Raw genomic sequence first — 22200 nt, 5'->3', positions numbered from 1 at the left:
TCAAAAATGCTTAAAAAAAAAAAAAATAAATAAATAAAAAAAAATATTTTATGTTATTATGATTATTTTTCAGAGCCGCGAAGCTTTGAACCCGTAGAACCGCGAAGCAGCGAGGTCCCACTGTATAATGCATCAGAGCAAGTGAGTCGTTTGAGAGCCGGCTCTCTTTAATGAGTTGAGCCGAAAAAGCCGGTTCTCTAAAAAGAGACGGACTTCCTTTCACTACACCACTACCACAAGAAATCCGATGTTTTTTAAAACCACGCTTGCTCCGTTTGCAACGAAAAAAAACGATTGGGGGGGAGGGGTGGGCTTCGGGGGTCGACCCCACCAATATAGAGAAATCATTGTCTTGTCGTCAACAATATTCTGTAATCACCTAAAAAATAAATGGACCCTCCAATGCTAAGACTAAACTTTCACCCTTGTATATTACAAACCAATGATGTGCAGTGAGGTTCATGCCTGGGAAGGTCAGATTTACAAAAAAATACAACTACATCTTATTCATCATTTGATTGGCAAAGTAAGTAAGCAATACATTAACTGTAGCATAGAGAAAAACGTTTTGTTTTCCTACCTTAACGCCTCAACGAAGTGTATATGCTTTTTTTAAAAAAAACATCAATAGATCGGTAAAATTGGCTTAAATTGTTGTTAGCTAATACTATCTTTACTTATATTATTACAGGCAGATGTGAGTGCCATATTAAATTCCTTGGTCTCACTATCGCCCTCTGCCATGAGGCATGAGAATTGTGTGCCTCACTCTGGATCTAAAATATTAGTTAAATATGCATTGTCAACGTGCTTTAACTTCTCTGGTGTTCTTCCAAGAATGAACGATGCAAAAGGGAACACATTAACGTCCAAAATTAAAAATAGAGTTCACATAGATTTTAAACTCTCCCTCCTATATACACATTATAGCGTTAGGAGTAAAAGCATTTTTTAATATCTAACTATGTTTACCCTTTTGTAACCTTGCATATTAGCTCCACCCTTGAATAAGTATAGTATGTATAATATTATTATACATATTTGAATATATTTTTCTTTGGGGATTTCTGGCAATTAATAGATTAATTAGATCTTTTAAAATGTAATTAATATAAAATTTTGGGATTATTTTTTAATGACAGAATAAAAATGCCAAAATTATATTCTAAGAAAGTTCCCCTCAAAGATAAAAACTGAAAATGATGTTACACACACCCAGCCACACACAATATGCTGGAAAATCAGTTCTTTATAGTGATTGCTATTCTGTAGAGCGCTCATATCTAAAAACGGATTTTGTTGCTACTCGAGCAAAAAGACTGATGACTCTTGGTTTTCTCATATACTGAAAAGATACATTTTGGTTCCAAACAACTTTTGGGGGAATAACGTTTCTCTGCATCTCCCAAAAATATCAAAACCGAAATGAGATTTACACCATCAATCACAAGTTGGGTCGGTAAAAAATGAGTTCTCCTAACCATCATGTGTGAGAGTAATCCTCATTTTTAAAACATGAAGAAGTTTCATCAAATATGTAGCAAGTCCTCACAATACTTAACATCCTTTAAGTACACGACGTGTCAATTGAGGTGAAACCAGTTCTTCGCTATCGAGTTAAACTACTTCGAGAATGAGGCAGGTCCATTCAGCACTTGACAGGTTTAACGCAATAATTCATTAGACATCCTCGCCATTAATTAGAAAACACATACACACCATGAAAGACTTTCAAGTCATTTCAGTTGTTTTATTTTCCCACCAATTACGTGCTAATTAGCAACCCTACCACAAATTCTTCTTGAAATTCTCAGACATTCCAATTTTGTGGCCCGTAGAAAACCAGTTAGCTTGCTTCCACACGTCAACAACTCCACACATTAAAGTCCCATTGTACTGTGACTTGGCTAACTGCGAATAAAATTAGGCAGCTCATAACATTTGCTAGCCTGCAAGCTAGCCAAATTGCACACGAGTGCGCTAGTTTCAGTAGGTCCACACCAAAAACACACTTGGGATCAATCTAACTCATTCACTCCTATTGACGGCTTTATATGTCAAATATCACTGTTATTGCATCCGTAAATTTAACAGGGCAAGCTCGTTGCATAAACTAGCCTGCAGGTTAGCAAGCTCATTAGCTAATAAGCAAAGCAGTGATGGGCTCTTCTAGAACATCAAAACTCCAGTATTATTGGTCTTATGTCATGTTTGGGTCCATTACATTCCTGATAAGGATAACTATTACAACAACTAGCAAGAAAGCTAATATTTAGCTAGCAAGGAAGCTAGTAATGTGCTCTCTCAAAATTTAATAACCTGAGATTGGTTGTGTTTGTGTCATGTTTGGGTCCAAAAATTCCCAGGAAGGGTTATTATAGATTACTGGTAGCTAGCTTAGAAAATAATAAACTTGCTTGTTAAAACTCACCTGGTTCCGTGCCAAGTCTGTACTTATCTCCGTTAGCATAGACGCATCAAAGGAAAGTCATTTTTTTGATTAGCTAACAATTAGGCTAACAATTTAGCAAGATCGCGAGCTAATGCAACTCTAAGCATTGGACCTTTTAAAAGCTTACATTAGCTTGTATTAAAGCAAATAAGCTTGCTATTTAATGAGCGAACCGACAAGAGCTTTTTTTTAAAAAAAACTCCTCACCAGGTTTCGTGTCTTGTGTGGATCTCTGTTAAAATAAACACATCAGAGGGAAGTTTTTTTTTTTTTTTTCATTATCCATCCAGCAGGCTAACAACTTAGCGAGCTAATACGAACCTCAGCTTTGGGCTTTTTTTAAGACACATCAACACAGTGGTTGATTAAGAAGAAGGAACAGCCTGGGAAAGGTACTTGTTAGATAAGGTAGCACACAAGCTTAACTAGCTAATGAGGAAAGCAATGATGGTCTCTTTCAGAACTCAAAAAAACCCAGTTCTGTCAAGAACCGTAACAGGAGGAGAACCCAAATGCGTGACGTTTCTCACACAAGTTTTTATTTTACGGGAAATGGGGCAGTCATGCACGTTAACCCAAACGCCAGTGATTCGGCGATCGTTGGGCGGAAGGCGTAAGGCAGCAGTCTAGCATAGAATGACAGGGAGCCAGAGGCCGACGAGATTGATACCAATTGCACGAGCAGATATCGGACAGATGGGGTCAACACCGGAAAGAACGGGACAGACAGGATTTATATCAAAACTGGATATCGAAATTAAACAGGACAAACTAGACTGGCACAAAACTGGAGATCGATATTAAACAGGACAAAATAGACGGAAACAATACTGGACAGGAAACACAGGCAGGAAACCGGACAGAGTCTAAACCCACGTCTTTTGGGTGCAGAGGTTCGTTGACGGACTGACAAAGGGTGAGTGAGAGCACTGAGCTTAAATAGAAGGGAAGCCAATCTGTCAACGAGCCGCAGCTGGCACCACACCGGCGGGGCCAAATGGGTGCAATGGCAACCGTGACAAGTTCGGTTCGTTCTGTGTTTTTTTTTTTTTTTTGGGGGGGGGGGGGGGGGGGGGGGGTTAATTGACTAATGGATTCTTGAAAAGGGTAACTATTACATTAGCCTGGATGGAAACTAATAAATTTGCAAGTTAATGAGCGAACCGAAAATAGGCGGAAAAATACTCCTCACCTGGTTTTGTATCTTTGGTGGATCTTCGTTAAAACATAGACACATCCCCAAAAAATAATTATTGCATTAGCTATCCAAAAGCCTAACTACTCGCATTGGACGTTTTCAAAGACACATAATCTCAGTGGTTGTTTAAAGAAACAGAAACATACTGGGAAGGGGCACCTGTTTGATTAGCGAGCGAACTCACTAACTAATGAGCAGAGCAGTGATGGTCTTTTCCAAAACGTAACAACCACAGTTTGGTTGGTTCTATGACATGTTCGGGTCCATGTACTGCAAAACTTCTGACAAAAGTAATTTACTACCAAACTTGTTATTTATTGAGCAGACCAAAGAAAAGCGAGTATTAGTTTGATTAGCAATTTCAAAAACTCTCTAGCAAGTGTGACCCACAGTGTTGGACTTGATCACCTAGCTTAATATATAAACACAAACATAGCTAACTATATAATGAAGAAAGCAGCGATGCCTTCATCTAAAATTTATTAACCTCAGGTTTGTTCATTAAGTATCATGTATCGGTTCATGTACAGCGAAAGTTCTCAGAAGGTTAACGGATTTACTAGTTTGCGATCTACCGAGCAAACCAATGGGCTCTTCTAAAAAGCGCTCATGTATTTATTTAGTCCTGTGTGAATCTGCATCCATCCATCCATCCATCCATTATCTGCACCGCTTATCCTCAGTAGGGTCTCGGGGTGCTGGAGCCCATCCGAGCTATCCTCGGGCAGTGGGCAGGGGACACCCTGAACTGGTTGCCAGCCAGTAGCAGGGCACACAGAGACAGTCAACTCACTCACTCATTCACACAATTTGTACCGGCCAATTAACCAGACATGCTTGTTTTTGGAATGTGGGAGGAAACCGGAGTTCCCGGAGGAAACCCACGCAAGCACACGGAGAACATGCAAACTCCACACAGGAAGTTCGATCTCATGACCTCAGAACTGTGCCTCACACGCGCTAACCACTGCGCCGTCGTGCTGCTGTGAATCTTCATTAAATAGACAAATAAGAAAACCGTAACCATGGCTTTGGCTAGCCATTTAGCAAACTTGCTATCTAGTGTTACCTGTAGTGTTGGACATGAGCAAAACTTGATCACCTTGCTTGATAAATATACACAAAAGTTCAGCAAAAGACACCTATTAGATTAGCTAGGAGGCTCCTATGCTCACTAGCTAATGAACAAACTAGCAATGGGATCTTCCAAAAGCTAACCACCTCTCTTCATTTTGTGCCACTCGTGGGTCCGTGCAACAGACACTTCAGGCCAAGCTAAGTGTTTATTAAACAGAGCGGCACATAATATAAACATTTCTTCAGGGATGCAATATTGACCTGAGACTCTCACTGACTTTGTGCACTTAGCAGAACAGCGCCTTTGAGTGACAAGATTCTAGCACTCCCTGTCTTAACAACATTAAGCAGACATGATCACAGGATAAAACCTTTTGGAAGGTGGACATGTTTCTCCCTCAGGGTTTTTAATTCTATTTCATAAAAATAGTAAATGAATTCATTCAAATTAATGTCGACAATCTACTATGTGGTGTGCTATTTTTTTCTTGACAATTTATTTTAATATTTAAAGATTTTAACCACTGTCTCGGGGGCTGAATGTCAAGAATGTGGTAGGTCCACATCCTCAACTATGAATGAGACAGGCCCATAAAGAGTAAACAGCATCAAGTTCAGCAGGTCAGTCCGAATTAGAGGTAAGATCGGGCCAAAAAAAAGCACCCGAGCCCGACGCAGGCCCGAGGGGTATTAAACCCGACCCGGACCGAGCCCGACTAATTAACTGGATTTGCTGGCCCGGCCCGAAAGGGGCCCGAAATTACATATTTTATTTATAAGGAGGGGTGATTTATGATAACAAATTAAACTCTGCCTTTTGTTACAACATCTAGGCCTAAGTTAAATAAAACTGTATAAACATTTACATCTTTTATATTTCTGTGTCTGCACTGCAGATGTTACATTAAGCGACAATCTGTCATTGACGGGTTTTTTTTTTTGAGGTAGCGAAAACATTTGAGGGCGTCCGTCATTTTGACGACTTGATCATTGGGCCATAATCCACAGCAGCAGTAGTAGTACGTCCTTAAGATTTTAGCGCAGCACTTTCATTGAGGGGGTGTTGACGTGTTGTGCCCTTTTCCGACTCCTATGCAAATTCCCCCCCCCCCCTGATCGTATTCTATATAAAACGCTTATTAAAACAATAAAGCGAGCTAATTATAATAATTGGGAGATCCTAGTCTATATAACGCGTTTATTTAAACAATAAAGCGTGATTTTATTCTGCAAATTGCGTTTTTTAACGCGGATGAAAATGTCACCAACGTCAATGTACGCTTCCGACAAAAGCGATCGTATTCTATATAAAACGCTTATTAAAACAATAAAGCGAGCTAATTATAACAATTGGGAGATCCTAGTCTATATAACGCGTTTATTTAAACAATAAAGCGCGATCGTATTCTACAAATTGCGTTTTTTAACGCGGATGAAAATGTCACCAACGTCAATGTACGCTTCCGACAAAAGCGATCGTATTCTATATAATACGCTTTAAAACAAAATAAAGCGAGCTAATTATGATAATTGGGAGATTCTAGTCTATATAACGCGTTTATTTAAACAATAAAGCGCGATCGTATTTTACAAAATGCGTTTGTTAATGCGGATGGAAAAGTCACCAACGTCACTGTACGCTATGATTTCCGCAATCACAACTAATTGTACACAAATAATATTTATTTGATTTACTATAATATCCGTATGTAATGTCTTTTTTATTGTGAATGAAACCCTGGTTGCATTGGATCCCGCGGTGTAAACAAATTGTTGTTTAAAAAAAAAAAAAAGCAGGACCGAACCCGACCCGACCCGACCGTATGACTGACATTTCAGGCCCGACCCGGCCCGAAATTGCCTCGGGTTCGGGTTCGGGTTCGGGCTCGGGCCATAAATCTTAGGTCTAGTCCGAATCATGTCTTAGAACACTTCTAGATCTTTTTCACGTACACACATTATTTAATTACTGTATAAATAAATTAAATTATTTCTTCAGCCAAGTACCCATTAAAAAAGACATAAAAACCCCATTTTAAAATAGCTCCCCTACTTACGACCATGCGACTTACGCAAAACGGTAGATATGAACGTTTTTCGGGATGTCGAAAAATATCCGTACATTGCTGTAAGTTAGATTTTGTATTGTGTGCACCTTTTTCTGAGTAAAGGACAGTACTGTAGTGCTTCTTTTGGCCTCTTGGGGCTGTGAGAGGTCACCCAGCATCCACCTCCAGCCCCTACGTCCTGGTTTGTGTGTGCTGTATACACACTGCACTGTATCTCTAGCACATTAAGAACTTTGAAGTTTTTATCGTTTAATATCTTTTGCATCCATTCAATAAGGTTGGTGTAAAGTCTGAAGAAGAGGCGAGCCGTTTTATTTGAAGCAAAAGTGGAATAAGAAAGCTTAATGCGGTTGAGAAAATGGTCGGAACGCTTTTTAACACGGAGGAGGACCTCTTGAAGCGCATCTCCCAAAAGTAAGTTAAACTTCACTTTATTTATCTTTATAGAGCATATCATTTTATGAAATGTTTATTTTTTAGTACAAAACAATACAGGTTACTTATACAAGCCTTAAACATACTTATATAAACCTTAAACATACAAAATATAGCACTGAGGCAACTTACGAACAAATGCAACTTACAAACTATTGTCCGGGACCTAACTCGTTTGTAGGTCGGGCAGCGTCTGTAATTTATATTTAGTTTTGTAGTTATTGTGTAGTATTTTAGTCGAAGTATTTTGGAGTGGACACACAAAGTGACAATGGGGACAATGCTGGCACCCAAAAAGTTAACCACTCTTAGGGACCCCCTGGTGGTTGCGGTGCCCTTAGCAGCCGCTAAGCTCGCTTATGCTCTGTGTGTGTACATACGGCAGGTAGAATATCATACTGTAACTCTATTCATTTGAATTGTATTGTAAATGTAGCTAGATATAAAACACCCACCCTTTTCAGATGTTATATTCAGCGTTGTGTTGCTGCCGGATGGAGGATTGTATACTACTTTGTGGCGGAGGTGGAACTGTCCAAGAACAGAAGACAAAGAAATTCATGATCAGCTTTTAAAAAGTAGCAGAGAAAGGCACCATGTGGTCACGATCGTTGAGTTTTTTACAGGGTTGGGTAGGGTTACTTTAACTTGATTACTTTCAATTACTTTTGGATTACTTCAATACCAAATATGCTGATAAAAGACAAAAGAAACAAAATATGAATAAAATTATGACTCACAACACGTGGTAGGCTTTCTCTCCTGGCTTTGATCTCTTTGATCTCCGGCAAAACTAACATAAAATGCGACAGAAACAAAATGAAAATAAATCCAAACAGCTTGCCAACATCACTTTTGCCGTTCCATGTATTCTGTTGCTCCCCAAGCCTGCACAAAATTTTGTAATTTTATTCATATTTAGTTGATTTTGTCTTTTATTAGCATATTTGGTATTGGAGTAATCCGAAAGTAATTGAAAGTAATCAAGTTAAAGTACCCCTACCCAACCCGGGTTATTTATAACGTGTTATAGTACTTGTTATGGAGTAATTGTGTTTCAGGGACCAATTCTTTGTAATATGATGCTCCCAGCACTGATTACACCACATTAAATAATACAATTTGAATGATATCGATGATTGGTTTTGCCCTTCTTTTAACATTTATTTGTCACTTACCCTGGGATGCCAGGTAAACAATGTACTCTACTTTGTATTCAATAACAATAAAGACAATTTGTCCAGACAGTCTCAGTGGGGGTATATCAAATGCATGGGGCGTCACAACTATAATTAACCCCAAAATGTTTTTGCACACCACTCATCCAACGACTCCTAAGAACAGGCTTCATTATTTCAAACAATAAACAGCTAGCTACCTTCCAGACACTTTTTTTCTCTTGAGATTGGTAAATAAGATTTTTGTTCAATGAATTCTGTGTTGTCAAGTTGTTATTTGGTGAGTTAGATTTGTAAATAATTTAATTCATTTTTCCAATGTTTTTCAGGGATGTGTTTCACTATTAGCTTAGGTATAGTTTATTTATATGTATATTTATTCAAAAACTGCTCTGAATAGTGACAAATGTAATATCACCCAGAATAACTCAGTCAAAAATTTAGGTGTCACATTTGACCCCAATCCATCTTTCCAAACATATGTAAAGAATATTACTGGAACAGCTCTTTTCCATCTTCTCAACACAAATTTTGACCTATGCTGTCCCAGTCTGATCCAGAGATTACAATTCATGCATTTGTTACCTTCCGTCTTCATTACTGTAATGTACTACTTTCCGGTCTCCCCAAGTCCAAAATCAAGAGCATTCAGCTGGTACAAAAGGCTACAGCAAGGCTTTTAACTAAGACAAAAAAGTTTGATCAAATTACCCCGATTTTAGCTAACCTGCATTGGCTCCCTGTTAGCTTAAGATGTGATTTTAAGGTTCTGTTGGTGGTATACGAAATAATGCGTGGACTTGCTTCCTCATATCTTTGAGATTTAATTTCCCCCTACAGTGTATGTTCCAGTCGGGAGCCTTCGCTCTGAAAATGCTGGTCTACTAGTGATCCCAAGAACCAAGAGATCCGCAGGTTCGAGAGCGTTCTCCATTCGTGCCCCGGTACTGTGGAATGCTATGCCCCCTGAGATCCGATCTGCAACCTCAGTGGAACTTTTTAAATCTAGGCTTAAACACACTTACATTCTATAGCTTATGAATGACCTATATTTCCTGTTGATGATATCAGTGTGTTGTTTGTTGATGCAACATCCGTTGTAGCTTGGTCATCCTGGAAGGGGATTACCTCATGTGCGGTCAAGGTTTCTTCATTTTGGGGTTTTGGGGTTTTTCCTTGCCCTCATATACGTTTCAGATCAGGGGATGGTGTAATAACAGTCTGTAGTTTGTAATAATCTGTGGTCTGTGCAGCCCTTTGAGACTCCTTGCTATACAAATAAACATGACTTAACTTGACTAAGGTCGCAGGGGTGCTGGAGCCAATCCCAGCCATTCTGGGCAGTGGGCAGGGGACACCATGAACTGATTGCCAGAGGAGGCAGTCCCATTTTCCTCACTGAGAAGATCAGTTATGAGGATCGACTGTAAAACTTTAGCTCATCTGGACGTCCCTTTTTTATTGGGATTCTCTTCTCCCATACCCGAATCTACTGCATAGTGAAATCATTTCAGATGGTGATGAATTTTCTCCTGGTGGGGCTATAATGACAGTAATGAAAAATCGAAATTAAACAATAAATTATGACACAGCGTCAAGTAGGTTGGTCCAGAGCATATATGAGAAGGGAAATCGTGTGTGAGGTTCTATAAAATATGAAGTACATGGCAGGTTATGGGACAGGGTCTCATGATCAAGTATGAATGATCCATCACTTTAGAAAGAAGTAATCAAAATCGTGCACAGAACGTCAAGTGTGTAAGAGGCAGGTTAACAAGTATTGATTGCACTGCAAAAAGTGCAATAAAAGAACGTAGTAAAAATAAGACTTCAAAGTTGTATTGCTATCTTTATCATCATCATCTTTTCTTGGCTTACATTCTTTTTATTTTTATTTTTTTCCAAGGGGCTAAGTGTATCTGATCCAAGACCATTTATCATAGAAGTATTATCGTATTTTCCGGACTATAAATCGCTCCAGATTAAAGGTTGAACCACCCAAAAACTATGTAATAATTAAGAAAGAAGAAACAAATCTAAGTCAAACGGAGTATAAGTCGCTTTTTTGGGGAAAATGTATTTGATAAAATCCAATATCAAAAATACAAATGTCATCCTGAAAGGAAATGTCAAATAAACAACAGGTTGAATATGTCATGATTACCGATGGGAATCACCTTTCCCCGCTCCCTTGGCGCCAACTGCCTCGGACTATGATTGGCTCCCGGTCCCCATTTAAACCCACTCCTGTCTGTCCCCTTTTGTCAGTCCGTCAGCGAACGCCAGTTAATACTAGGCAAGCCTTTTCCAACCCTGACTCCCACCTGTCCCGTTTTTTGCTCCCGTCTGTCCCCAATTACGACCCGTTTCTGACCCCGACCACGTCTTTGCTCTCCAGTCCCAGCTATCGACCTGTTTTTCCATCCTTGACACCGCCATCGCTACGGAAGATCCACTTCCGTGTTCGGATCACAATCCGAATACGAGAGCAACTTGCTTCCAGCGCCTAGCGAACGCCGGATCGTGGGCACAGCCCTTCCTCTTTCCTTTAATAAAACTTAACGCAATTGGGTCCTGTGTCCGTTCTGGTCCTGACAGAATAAGTTTGCGGTATACAAAAATTACATGATTGACAAACCTGGTAATGTCAATAACGATGTAACATATTGAGAGTTATTCAGATAGCATAAATAACATGCTTACCAAACTATCTGTCATGGTTGCCATGGCGCTCAATTGGTCCCTGCCGTTTGGCGCCAGGTTCTGTCACGGTTGCCACGGCGCCCAATTCGCCCCGCCCAGTGACACCAACTGAAACGTGTTGACAGATTGCTGCCGGACTACTTAAACGCGGTCTTGCGAAGTGCCTGGTGTCAGAACGTCTGCGGAACTCCTGTTAAACTCTGTGTGAAATCCCTAGTTCTGTGAATTTGTGTTTGATCCTGTTTTATTTTCGGCCTGATCTGTTTGATTTTGAACACTCTTTTGTGTGGATTTCAATCCACTTCCACGACAATCGATCCCTGGATCGAGTGTGCGCGCATTCCTCCTCTCCCTAATAAACTGTGAGTATGTTACGCTATTGGGTTCTCATTCCTGTTTCCTGCCCTGGTCCGTGACACTATCAGTTTAACTACAAATCACTAAATCCAATTACATCTTCATTCTCTGTATCACTTTTAGTGAACAACTCCCTAAACCCGGCAGTTAAACGATGCGCCCCTTCCTAATCCACGTAATTTACGTAAGACTCACCTCTGGCTTTCGCCAGTCGCTTTTTCTCGCTAACTCCAAACTTTTCTTACTGTTTTCACCTGCATATTTCACTATTTGCAGCTTGTAATCTGCAGAGTATGATTTTCTTTACAGTGCCATTCAGCTCTTCTCAGTGATATTTAAAAATCAGCGTCAATCTTGAAATTGGCAGCGCCCTCTTGCGGTTCAAAGTGAAAATAACAGTTTCACGAATGAGGTTTAGTGGGAATAAAACATGTGAGATTATATAACAATGTGTTAATAATTTGACACATAAGGTTTAATGTGAAAATAACATGTGAAATGATAAATCATGTTTTAATAACCTCACACATAAGGTTTAGTTGGGAAATACCATGTGAAATGATATAAGAATGTGTTAATAATTTAACACGTAAGTCACACTAGAGCGCAGGTTGCATCCCAGGCCGAACTCTGAAAAAAACTGCGATTTGTAGTCTGGAAAACACAGGATACCTCTTACTCTTGCGTGCACGTTGTTTGTATGTTTATGTGCGTGTTTTTGAGCTTTCGACCGCGCAATCTCTCCATGGTCAAGTCTTTATTATCAAGCATCAAACATTAAAATTAGATATTGCAGTTTTTGCTTCATATTTCAAGTTTTTTACACAGGACAGTGAGAGAGCCATTGACTATGAGCAGGTATGAATTTTCAAGTGTTAGGCCGATTTGAGTGTCTACCATATACGATGACAACATTAATCTAAATTACACCATCTTGGTCCATAAAACCAAATGCGAGACACTCCATCATCTCAGAAACCGGCACTAAGAGTTTTATGCTGCGTTTGCATATTTACGACGAGTTTTCTTTCTTATCTGCTCATGATCGTACATTAAAATAAATGAAGCGCCGGATCAGCTTAAAAGTGAATTTTCTTTACCTTAAATTCCAGTCTTCTTTGTTGGTCACTTGGAAAACACAGAAATAAATTTGTAACAGTTGTAAAATGAGCAGGGTTGGGTAGGGTTACTTTAACTTGATTACTTTCAATTACTTTTGGATTACTCCAATACCAAATATGCTAATAAAAGACAAAAACAAGAAAATATGAATAAAATTATGACTCACAACACGTGGTAAGCTTTCTCTCCTGGCTTTGATCTCCGGCAAAACTAACATAAACTGCGACAGAAAAAAATGGAAATAAATCCAAAGAGCTTGCCAACATTATTTTTGCCGTTCCATGTATTCCGTTACTCCCCAAGCCTGCACAACATTTAGTAATTTTATTCATATTTAGTTTCTTTTGTCTTTTATTGGCATATTTGGTATTGGAGTAATCCAAAAGTAATTGAAAGTAATCAAGTTAAAGTAACCCTACCCAACCCTAAAAATGAGACGGTAAGTCTTTACAACTAATGTCGAGTAGGGATATACAGCTCTCCATAAGATGAAAATACAGTGGCTTGCGAAACTATTTGCCCCCCTTGAACTTTGTGACCTTTGCCACATTTCAGACTTCAAACATCAAGATATAAAACTTTAATTTCTTGTGAAGCATGAACAATAAGTGGGACACAATCATTAAGTAGAACACACTTTATTGGATATTTTAAACTTTTTTAACAAATAAAAAAGAAAAAGTGTGTGTGCAAAATTATTCAGCCCCATTGAGTTAATACTTTGTAGCGCCACCTTTTGCTGCGATTACAGCTGCAAGTCGCTAGGGGTATGTCCCTATCAGTTGTGCACATCGAGAAACTGATATTTTTGCCCATTCCTCCTTTCAAAACAGCTCGAAATCAGTGAGGTTGGATGGAAAGCGTTTGTGAACAGCAGTTTTCAGTTCATTCCACAGATTCTCAATTGGATTGAGGTCTGGACTTTGACTTGGCCATTCCAACACCTTGATATGTTTTTGGTGAACCATTCCATTGTAGCTTTTGGTTTATTTTTTGGATCATTGTCTTGTTGGAAAAGAAATCTCTGTCCCAGTCTCAGGTCTTTTGCGGACTCCATCAGGTTATTCTTCCAGCAGGGTCCTGTATTTGGCTCCATCCATTTCCCCATCAATTTCAACCATCTTCCCGTCCCTGCTGAAGAAAAGCAGGCCCAAACCATGATGCTGCCACCACCATGTTTGACTGTAGGGATAGTATGTTGAGGGTGATGAGCTGTGCCGCTTTTACGCCAAACATAACGTCTCGCATTGTTGCCAAAAAGTTCGATTTTGGTCTCATCTGACCAGAGCACCTTCTTCCACATGTTTGGCGTGTATCCCAGGTGACTTGTGGCAAACTTAAAACGACACTTTTTATGGATATCTTTAAGAAATGGCTTCTTTCTTGCCACTCTTCCATAAAGGCCAGATTTGTGCAGTATACGACTGATTATTGTCCTATGGACAGATTCTCCCACCTCAGCTGTAGACCTCTGCAGTTCAAACCTTTTTTTTATCCAAATCCAGCTTTGAACTTCTCCACAACAGTATCTCGGCCCTGCCTGGTGTGTTCCTCGTTCTTCATGATGCTCTCTGCACTCTAAACAGACATCTGAGACTATCACAGTGCAGGTGCATTTATACAGAGACTTGATTAGACACAGCTGTATTCCATTTATCATCGTTAGTCATTTAGATCAATATTGAATCATTCAGAGATCCTCACTGAACTTCTGGACAGAGTTTGCTGCACTGAAAGTAAAGGGGCTGAATAATTTTGCGCACCCACTTTTTTGTTTTTTTATTAGTTACAAAAGTTTAAAATATCCAATAAAGTGAGTTCCACTTCATGACTGTGTCCCACTTATTGTCGATTCTTCACAAGAAATTACAGTTTTATAAAGGTCACAAAGTTCAAGAGGGCCAAATAGTTTCGCAAGCCACTGTATTTATGTTTTTTTTTTGATAAGTAAAGAGAAAAAAAGGAGTGTTTGATTTAATTTGACAACGTTTGATTTCCATTTGAAAAGGAATAGGGTGAACACCTTTGTTTATTGCAGCGGTTATGCTCCAAAACAAACCGGTGATAGGCGAAATCCGTGAAGTGGAAACCTCTTTTAATTTCTGTATTGTATCTGTGTTGGATAATTCTTCTTTCCCTCATTTCAACTCGTTATCGTGTATTATATAATTACATCCGGCCCTTTGTTAGTTCATTTAGAAATGATAATGAGGTTGGAATAACAATATAAATTGTCCGTTGTTTCCGTTTTTCCCCTCTTTACTCTCCGGTACCAATATATTGAGTAAAACCTGAGACAAATAGGCATTTATTCGTGAAAAATGTTCAAATTATGCGTTTTAGAGACTTGAAATTGCATGAGAATGTGCACATACATGACGTAAATTTGACCATCTGTTTGTTAGTTCATGTACACCGTTTACTAACAGGTAGATAATGAAAGAAACAGTTTAGCAAATCAGAATGCTGAACAGATTGCACGATGTAAATTAATCACTGTATTCAAATCACCAGGTGAAATTCAAATGTTTTTTGCTAATGTTGCAAATGTCTTACTGCTAGTAAGCTAAGTAAGATTGGGGCTAAAAAAAATTCAGCCTAGGTGCGCCATATAACATTATTTTGATGCCGGGCCTGCACAGATTTATTTAGTCCAATTAACGGGGTTTGAGGGACTAGGCCCAAAGAAAACCCAGAATTTCACATTTTATTAGTGAGGACACGGGAGGAGGTGGGGCAACTCTGCCTATCTGCCACTCGAGAGGCAGTCCATCGTGTGGATCCTCCACAGAGAATAAGAGCCAAAGAAAAATGGCAGGTGGATAATTTCTAAAAAAGTCAGCAAGCGAGAAGTTCGGCCCGGCCAAAACCCGAATGTGATGATTGACATTTTAGGCCTGAACCGTTCTGAATTTCGGACAGGCTCAGCTTTATGATCCTACCTTTAGTCACTTCGAAACTATGGCTAAAATTAAAAAAAGAATAATGGGATACAAATAATTTTATATTTCAAAATCCAGTTCTATGCACTTTTTTTAAACATGAAATGAAATTATCTGCATTTATATAGCGCTTTTCAAGTCAAGACTTCCCAAAGCGCTTTACAGTGTGCTTCACATTTGCCAATAGCGGCCGTGCAGCCATGTAAGGCGCTAACCTGCTTATTGGGGGTATTAGGGGTTCAGTGTCTTACCCAAGGACACTTCAACATGTAACACGGAGGAGTCGGGATTCGAACTGCGATCTCTTGATCCCAAGACAAGCGCTCTACCTCTTGAGCCACATCTCTTGTTTCCAGTTAGCCATGGTCTGCTCGTCATCTGTTATAAATGTCGTGTCAATTATTGAGGCATTTATAAGTCTTTCGGCAGGACTTTCGCATCACCGATACTTTAGTGAACAAACCACGCTTTCAACCAGAACCCCAACACATTTCTCCTAATGGACACCAAAAGCAGACGCACGGGTCCAGAGCTTTTAAAAACCTTTCCGCATCTGCCTTATCTGAAGAGTAAACAATTTGTTACAGGCGGGGGTGTCACACATCATTAGTTCTCTTCACCTCCAGCCACGAAAGAACATAAAATCCAACTGAATTATTTCCAAACTTTTAAGCGGACCGCATTTCACGCGCGATATAACATTATTTTGATGCCAAGTGTGCCTTTGTAATTGTGTTTGATGCCAGGAAATATGACTTGTTTTATGAGGTGAAAAATTTGACGACTAGCCTGCTTGCAACACAGATTAACATAATGTGTGGAAAACTGTAATGTTTTAGTTCTGTGTTTCTCAACTGGTGAGTCGGACCCAAAGGTGAGCCCCGGACCTTTTTTCAGTGGGTGGCAGGCCTTTGCCTTAGCAAACTAAAGCTAAGAAAAGAGTGGAGGGTCATTTACACTCCCTAACAGTAGATGGCAATAATGCCCTTCTCGGTCTTTTCCACCTGGTCAATTGAAGGCGCATTTGAAAGGGACCACATCTCATTTTATTTTGTTGGTTTTATTTCCCTTTTCTGTCGCAAAAAATTGGTCCGAAGAAAGTAAATGATAATGGGGAAGGAAAAGTGGACAGTGACAACAAAAAGAAAAGTTTGAAAAATAAAAAAAATGGTGTACGAGTGTGCGATGCTGGAAGGTACAGTAAATGGTTTAAAAATATTATATTTTTAGTGTTTTACCAGTACTAATGTATCTTTATTAAGTACATAATTACCCGTAATTAACTATAAATGTTTAGGTACAGGCTGTACTAATATTTTTAATTTATTTTAGTATGTTGCTATTTTATCGCAGTTTTGGGGGTCGATTACATGCAATGTAGGTTTGTGCGCGAGCGTATACAGTACTAGAAGTCGTTTTGGTTTAACGGGTTCTTTTTGGTATCCAAAAAACAATTGGATATGTCTACTAACTCTCCTTTCAACTGCACAATAATTTCATTGGATACATTTAAGAAGTGAAATTTGTTTCTTGTTTGGGACTCAGCTTGTCATCAGGGTGTAATGGTGGGTCCTGAAGTCAGACCAGTTGAGAACCAGTGCTTAAGTCAATAGGTCCTGTATGGCAAAGTGTCACGTCTGGCGCTGTTGCCATGGCGCCCAGTCGGTCCGACCCGGGTGGCGCTGGATTCTGGTGTGGTTGCCGCGGCGCCCAATTGGCCCCGCCCATGGACACCGACGGAGGCGCATTGACTGATTGCTTTTTGGGAGTACTTAAACGCGTTCCTTCTAACTGTGCTTTGCCTGAGCGTTTGTTATACTTGTTAAACTTCTGTGAAACGTCTGTGAGACTTATGTGAGACTTCTGTTAAAACCTGTTAAATGCCTAGTTCTGTGAATCTGCCCGTATTTGATCCTGTTTTGTTTTTGGTCTGATCCGTTTGTGTTTGGACATTCTTTTCTTTTGAGTGGATTAGAAATCCACTCCTGCGACCATCGATTCCCAGATCGATTGTGCGCCCTCCTCCTCTTCCCCCAATAAATTGTGAGTACGTCTATGCGAATGGGTCCTTTCCTGTTTCCTGCTCCGTCCCGTGACACAAAGATAGAATTACGCGGTTTTTTTTTATGATCAAGTCAGATAAAGGACAAATACGTCAATCTAATGCAGTGTTTTTCAACCTTTTTTGAGCCAGGGCATGTTGTTTACATTGGAAAAATTTTCCAACACACCACTAACCAAACATGTTATAAAATTACAGTATGTTTAATTACAATATAATTCATAATACCCTCAGTTTTTACAGCACAGACACTTGACAATGACATAATATTTGCAGAAAATGGTTCATAAATGTTTTATAAAATTTAAAATTTTAAAAAGTGACATTGGATATTTTCTCACGCCACCCCTGACGAGGTCTCACGGGACACTAGTGTGTCGCGGCACAGTGGTTGAAACTCACTAATCTAATGGTTGGTCTTGTTCTGAGCCACGATAATTAATTCAAAGCTTTTCAAAAAATCTGACCAACCTAATTGTTATATAAAACAATAGCCTCCTTTTTAAAGAAAGATAGTCTAAATAGCACGCAAGTTATTCATTATGCATTTAAATTTGACTCTCAACTTCTTAATCAGGTCATCGTGAAAATGCTGGCTGCGATCTCTCAAAGGAAACATGGCGGCCTCCAGGAGAACATTTGTTATGTTCCCAAAATGAAAGCGTATGACGCCCGAAGGCAAAACAAAAATTACTTTTTGGAAAACAGTAGTAACTACTTCGAGCTATAGTTTGGCCTAAGAAAAACAATAAATAATGACTGCATAAATATGATGTCACATAAGTGCAGTAGGGCACTCCGGCAGTTTGAATTGTCGAGATAATGAAAAATGGGTGAACTTAATTGGAGAAATGGGCCATGATACAATGAGAGGACGCATGCAGAGTTCCTTTTCCATTGAAATCTTGTGACGTAGCTCTTGCTTTAGCAGTTAAAGTTTTTTTCTCGTGAAAACATCGGTACGGAATTTGTAGCTTTTCCACTCCTGTCATCATTGCAGCCTTATTCAGCATGTTCATAATCAGGTGTATCGACGTTTCGTTCTGTGCGCATGGTTACAAAGAATGACAATAAAAGTAAATTCAAACATTCATTCATAATGCGCGTGCAAGAATGTGCATTTCTTAGATACGCTCCAATAAACTTAAATAAACTATTTTAATCCTTCTAGGGGTTTGGATTTGCATTTGGACTCTACTTGAAGGAGACCTATATTTCACATTGACAATATCCGTGTATTATTTGTTATTGCAACATCCGTTGCATCCTGGTCATACTGGAAGGGGGATTACTTCATGTGCGGTCCCATCTCAAGGATTTTTCATTTACCTCTTGTTGAGGGTTTGAGTTTTCCCTTACCCCCATGTACATTTTAGATCAGGGGATGGTGTTATAATAATCTGTCATTTGCAATAATCTGTGGTCTGTGCAGCCCTTTGAGACTCCTTGTTATAGGGCTATACAAATAAACATGACTTGACTTGACCTTGTCTTACTTTCATCATTTTCATGTTATGGTAAAAAATAAAAATAAAACCCTGCGGGGATGAGCATGAGGTCAGTCTCCAGTTTTCCACCCACCCCCAATTCCTCCTACCTAACGTGTTCTGCCCCAAACCGTTTTGCTAAACGTAAGATCAAAGCAGTGCAGTGGAAAATGAAGCATAAGGGCTTCTTGAACTCAATGGAGCATTGTTAACACATATTTATTAAGGAAAATATTTAACTTTCAGATTTGTTTAATTTATTCAACGCCAAAAATGGGTGTTGCAGTTTCCAGCCAATGTTTGCCATTTCAGCTCATTTTTGATGGTCTACAGAAGATCTAATTCTGTAGCAATATAGGCATAGGGTACATAAAAGCTCGAACCCTCATCTTTTATTAGAAAAATAGTATGTTTCTATCGTACACCGATGTTTATTTAGTAAACAATAGTTGAACATTTCTGAGTTTCTTGAAAATACTTGTTTCCCAGAAAACCTCATAGAAAATGTATTTTTGTGAAACGACGCATTCAAGCAGAACTTTTACTTCGGTGCCTTTTTTTGCATTTGTGACACCTCCGATATCTAGACAATGCTTTCTATAAACAAAAGAACCCTTTGCTTGTAAAATAACATTTTATTGCAGGGACACTGAACTTATGCTTGACCTAAGCATGAACGATGCGTGAACTTTGCAAGAACTTACACACGATCTCGGTCACCATGGCAATCACTTTCCTTCAGGCGACCGTGTTACTGCAAACCTGTGCAAAATGTCATCCCTCTCTGATCAAATGATGGGACTTTTTCCCCTTTATTGAAAGGAATTCTATGTGTTAATGAGTCAACTGCCTATAACCGTTTGTCCATATCTTGCAACACTCACCACATTGTTTCACTACACCTACTCGCCATATCTGTCCACCTACACACACTCATTCGCCGGATACAGGAAGTAACACTAGGAAGTTGGGCTTCCTCGATGTGTGGACAGAGATTTGACCAAATCATGTCCTGCCATGTAGTGGTGATTTATGATATTGAAATAATTCCCAGAGGCTCGATGCTTACTCATCATAAGCGCCAAAGATTTTTAAACACAAAAAAATGTTTTTAAATATTGCCACTCAGGGACAATGCTTCTGAAAACTCATTTATATGTCATGGCACTGAATGAGTTAAATACACCTCAAACGACGCAACCACGTTTAAACAATAAAAAAAACAAAACCTTAAAACAGGAAAAAAAAATCCTGCAAATGGGGTAGGAATTTCTGTGTATTATTTGTTACACAACACAATTTGTCTCCTCAAGCAAGTTTAACAAATTCTAATCCGGCTTTAAAAGTTAAAGCAAGAGCTACTGGCTCTCAAAGGGATGCCACTATCTTTATATATATGGAGGGGTGTACAGACCAAAAACGTCATAACACTGAGTCCCATAGCGACTGGTAATACTCCTCTAAAAATGCATAGATGTCTTTTTTTAGTCACAAAACCAGGCAAAAGCAAGCATTTGCTGGCCTGATTACATTTAAATTTTTGGTGGAGGCCGGTCAGCAACGTTGATGGGTTTTTTACTCTATGACACGGCTTCAACCTTTCTGTGTTGAAATATGGGCAAACAAATATGTTATTCGGAAGGAAATAATGATACATTTTGAGCCTGAGGCCATTCTCTTTGTATAAAGCAGCAACGGGGAGCCGCTCAGTTGTGGAAAAATTGTTTGGTGGCGTGGGCAGGTCATTTCGACATTTACACAGCCGGGGCTATGTATCCGCTTCTTAAACAGATGAAACAAAACAAGGAGTAACCCGTTACAAGGCTTTCTCACTATGAGTGTAAGGAAAAGAAAAGGAGCTCCTCAAACAAAACCTGTAGATGATTAACGAATAATAATTCAGGTATAAAAGAAGACTTTGACCAACACATAAATGGCAACTTGACAATTTGATTGCAGAGTGCCAGGTCATCCAGTACTGTGATTTTGCTCCTCTCCCTCAGACTGATCATCCTCTATGACAGTGCTTCTCAACTTGTCTTACTTGAAGATCAACCATTCCACCCTAATGACAAGCTGCAACCCAAATCAAGGGAACATTTCCACTTCTCCAATTTATCGAACAAAGGACTGTGCAGTTTTTGTTCAAAAAACAAAATGACCAGCAAAACCAAAACGACTTCAAGTACCGTATATACTGGCATACAAGCCTAACTCCAGAGGTAGGTAGATACGGATTTACTTGAGTAAGTTTTGGGAAATGGTTGTACTTCTAGGAGTACTTTTCAATCCCTATCCTTTTACTTGAGTAAATTTGTGAAGAAAAGCGGTACTTTTACTCCGCTACATTAGGTAACATTGAAATTGTTACTTTGTTATTAAATAAATCCCCTCCACGTAAGCACGCATCCGTCTGTCTCCGCTAAGACGCATTCATCTCGACGGAGATCTCCGGCGGGCTCTACCACGCGTAACCAATCAAACGTAGCAGCCTTGTCACGTGACCATATTCAACTTCAGCGGGGAAATTTTGTTTACAGACGAAACACATGGAAAATGTCGCTTAGCAATACCGACTATGAAAACAAAGAAGAGGAGGAGCATCTGTAGCCTCACATCATAAGCAGGTTCCCCTTAAAAAGGGTGCCAAACATCAGCAACAATATGCAATGTCTCCTTTGTTCGAGTTCATTTCCCTCATGTAGGTTTTAGATCAGGCATGGTGTAATAATAGTCTGTAGTAGCTCAGGAGGTAGAGCGCTCGTCTTGGGATCAAGAGATCGCAGTTCGAATCCCGGCTCCTCCGTGTTACATGTCGAAGTGTCCTTGGATAAGACACTGAACCCCTAATGCCCCCAATAAGCAGGTTTGCACCTTACATGCACGGTCGCTATTGGTAAATGTGAAGCACATTGTAAAGCGCTTTGGGAAGTCTTCATTGAGATATTATTCTTATTAGTTTTCAACAATCTGTGGTCTGTGCAGCTTTTTGGGACTCCTTGTGATTAAGGGCTATGCAACCAAACATGACTTGATTTGACTTGACCAGTCCCTCATAATTTAGTTCTGAGCCTCTCAAAAGACCCACAACCTTCGAGCTAAGGTAGACTTTTTATGT

Source organism: Urocampus carinirostris, chromosome 9 (assembly GCF_059441175.1).
Source record: "Urocampus carinirostris isolate Australia breed hairy pipefish chromosome 9, RoL_Ucar_1.0, whole genome shotgun sequence".
Taxonomy (NCBI): domain Eukaryota; kingdom Metazoa; phylum Chordata; class Actinopteri; order Syngnathiformes; family Syngnathidae; genus Urocampus; species Urocampus carinirostris.
The sequence above is the reverse complement of the archived record's forward strand: the minus strand, read 5'-3'. Positions refer to the sequence as shown.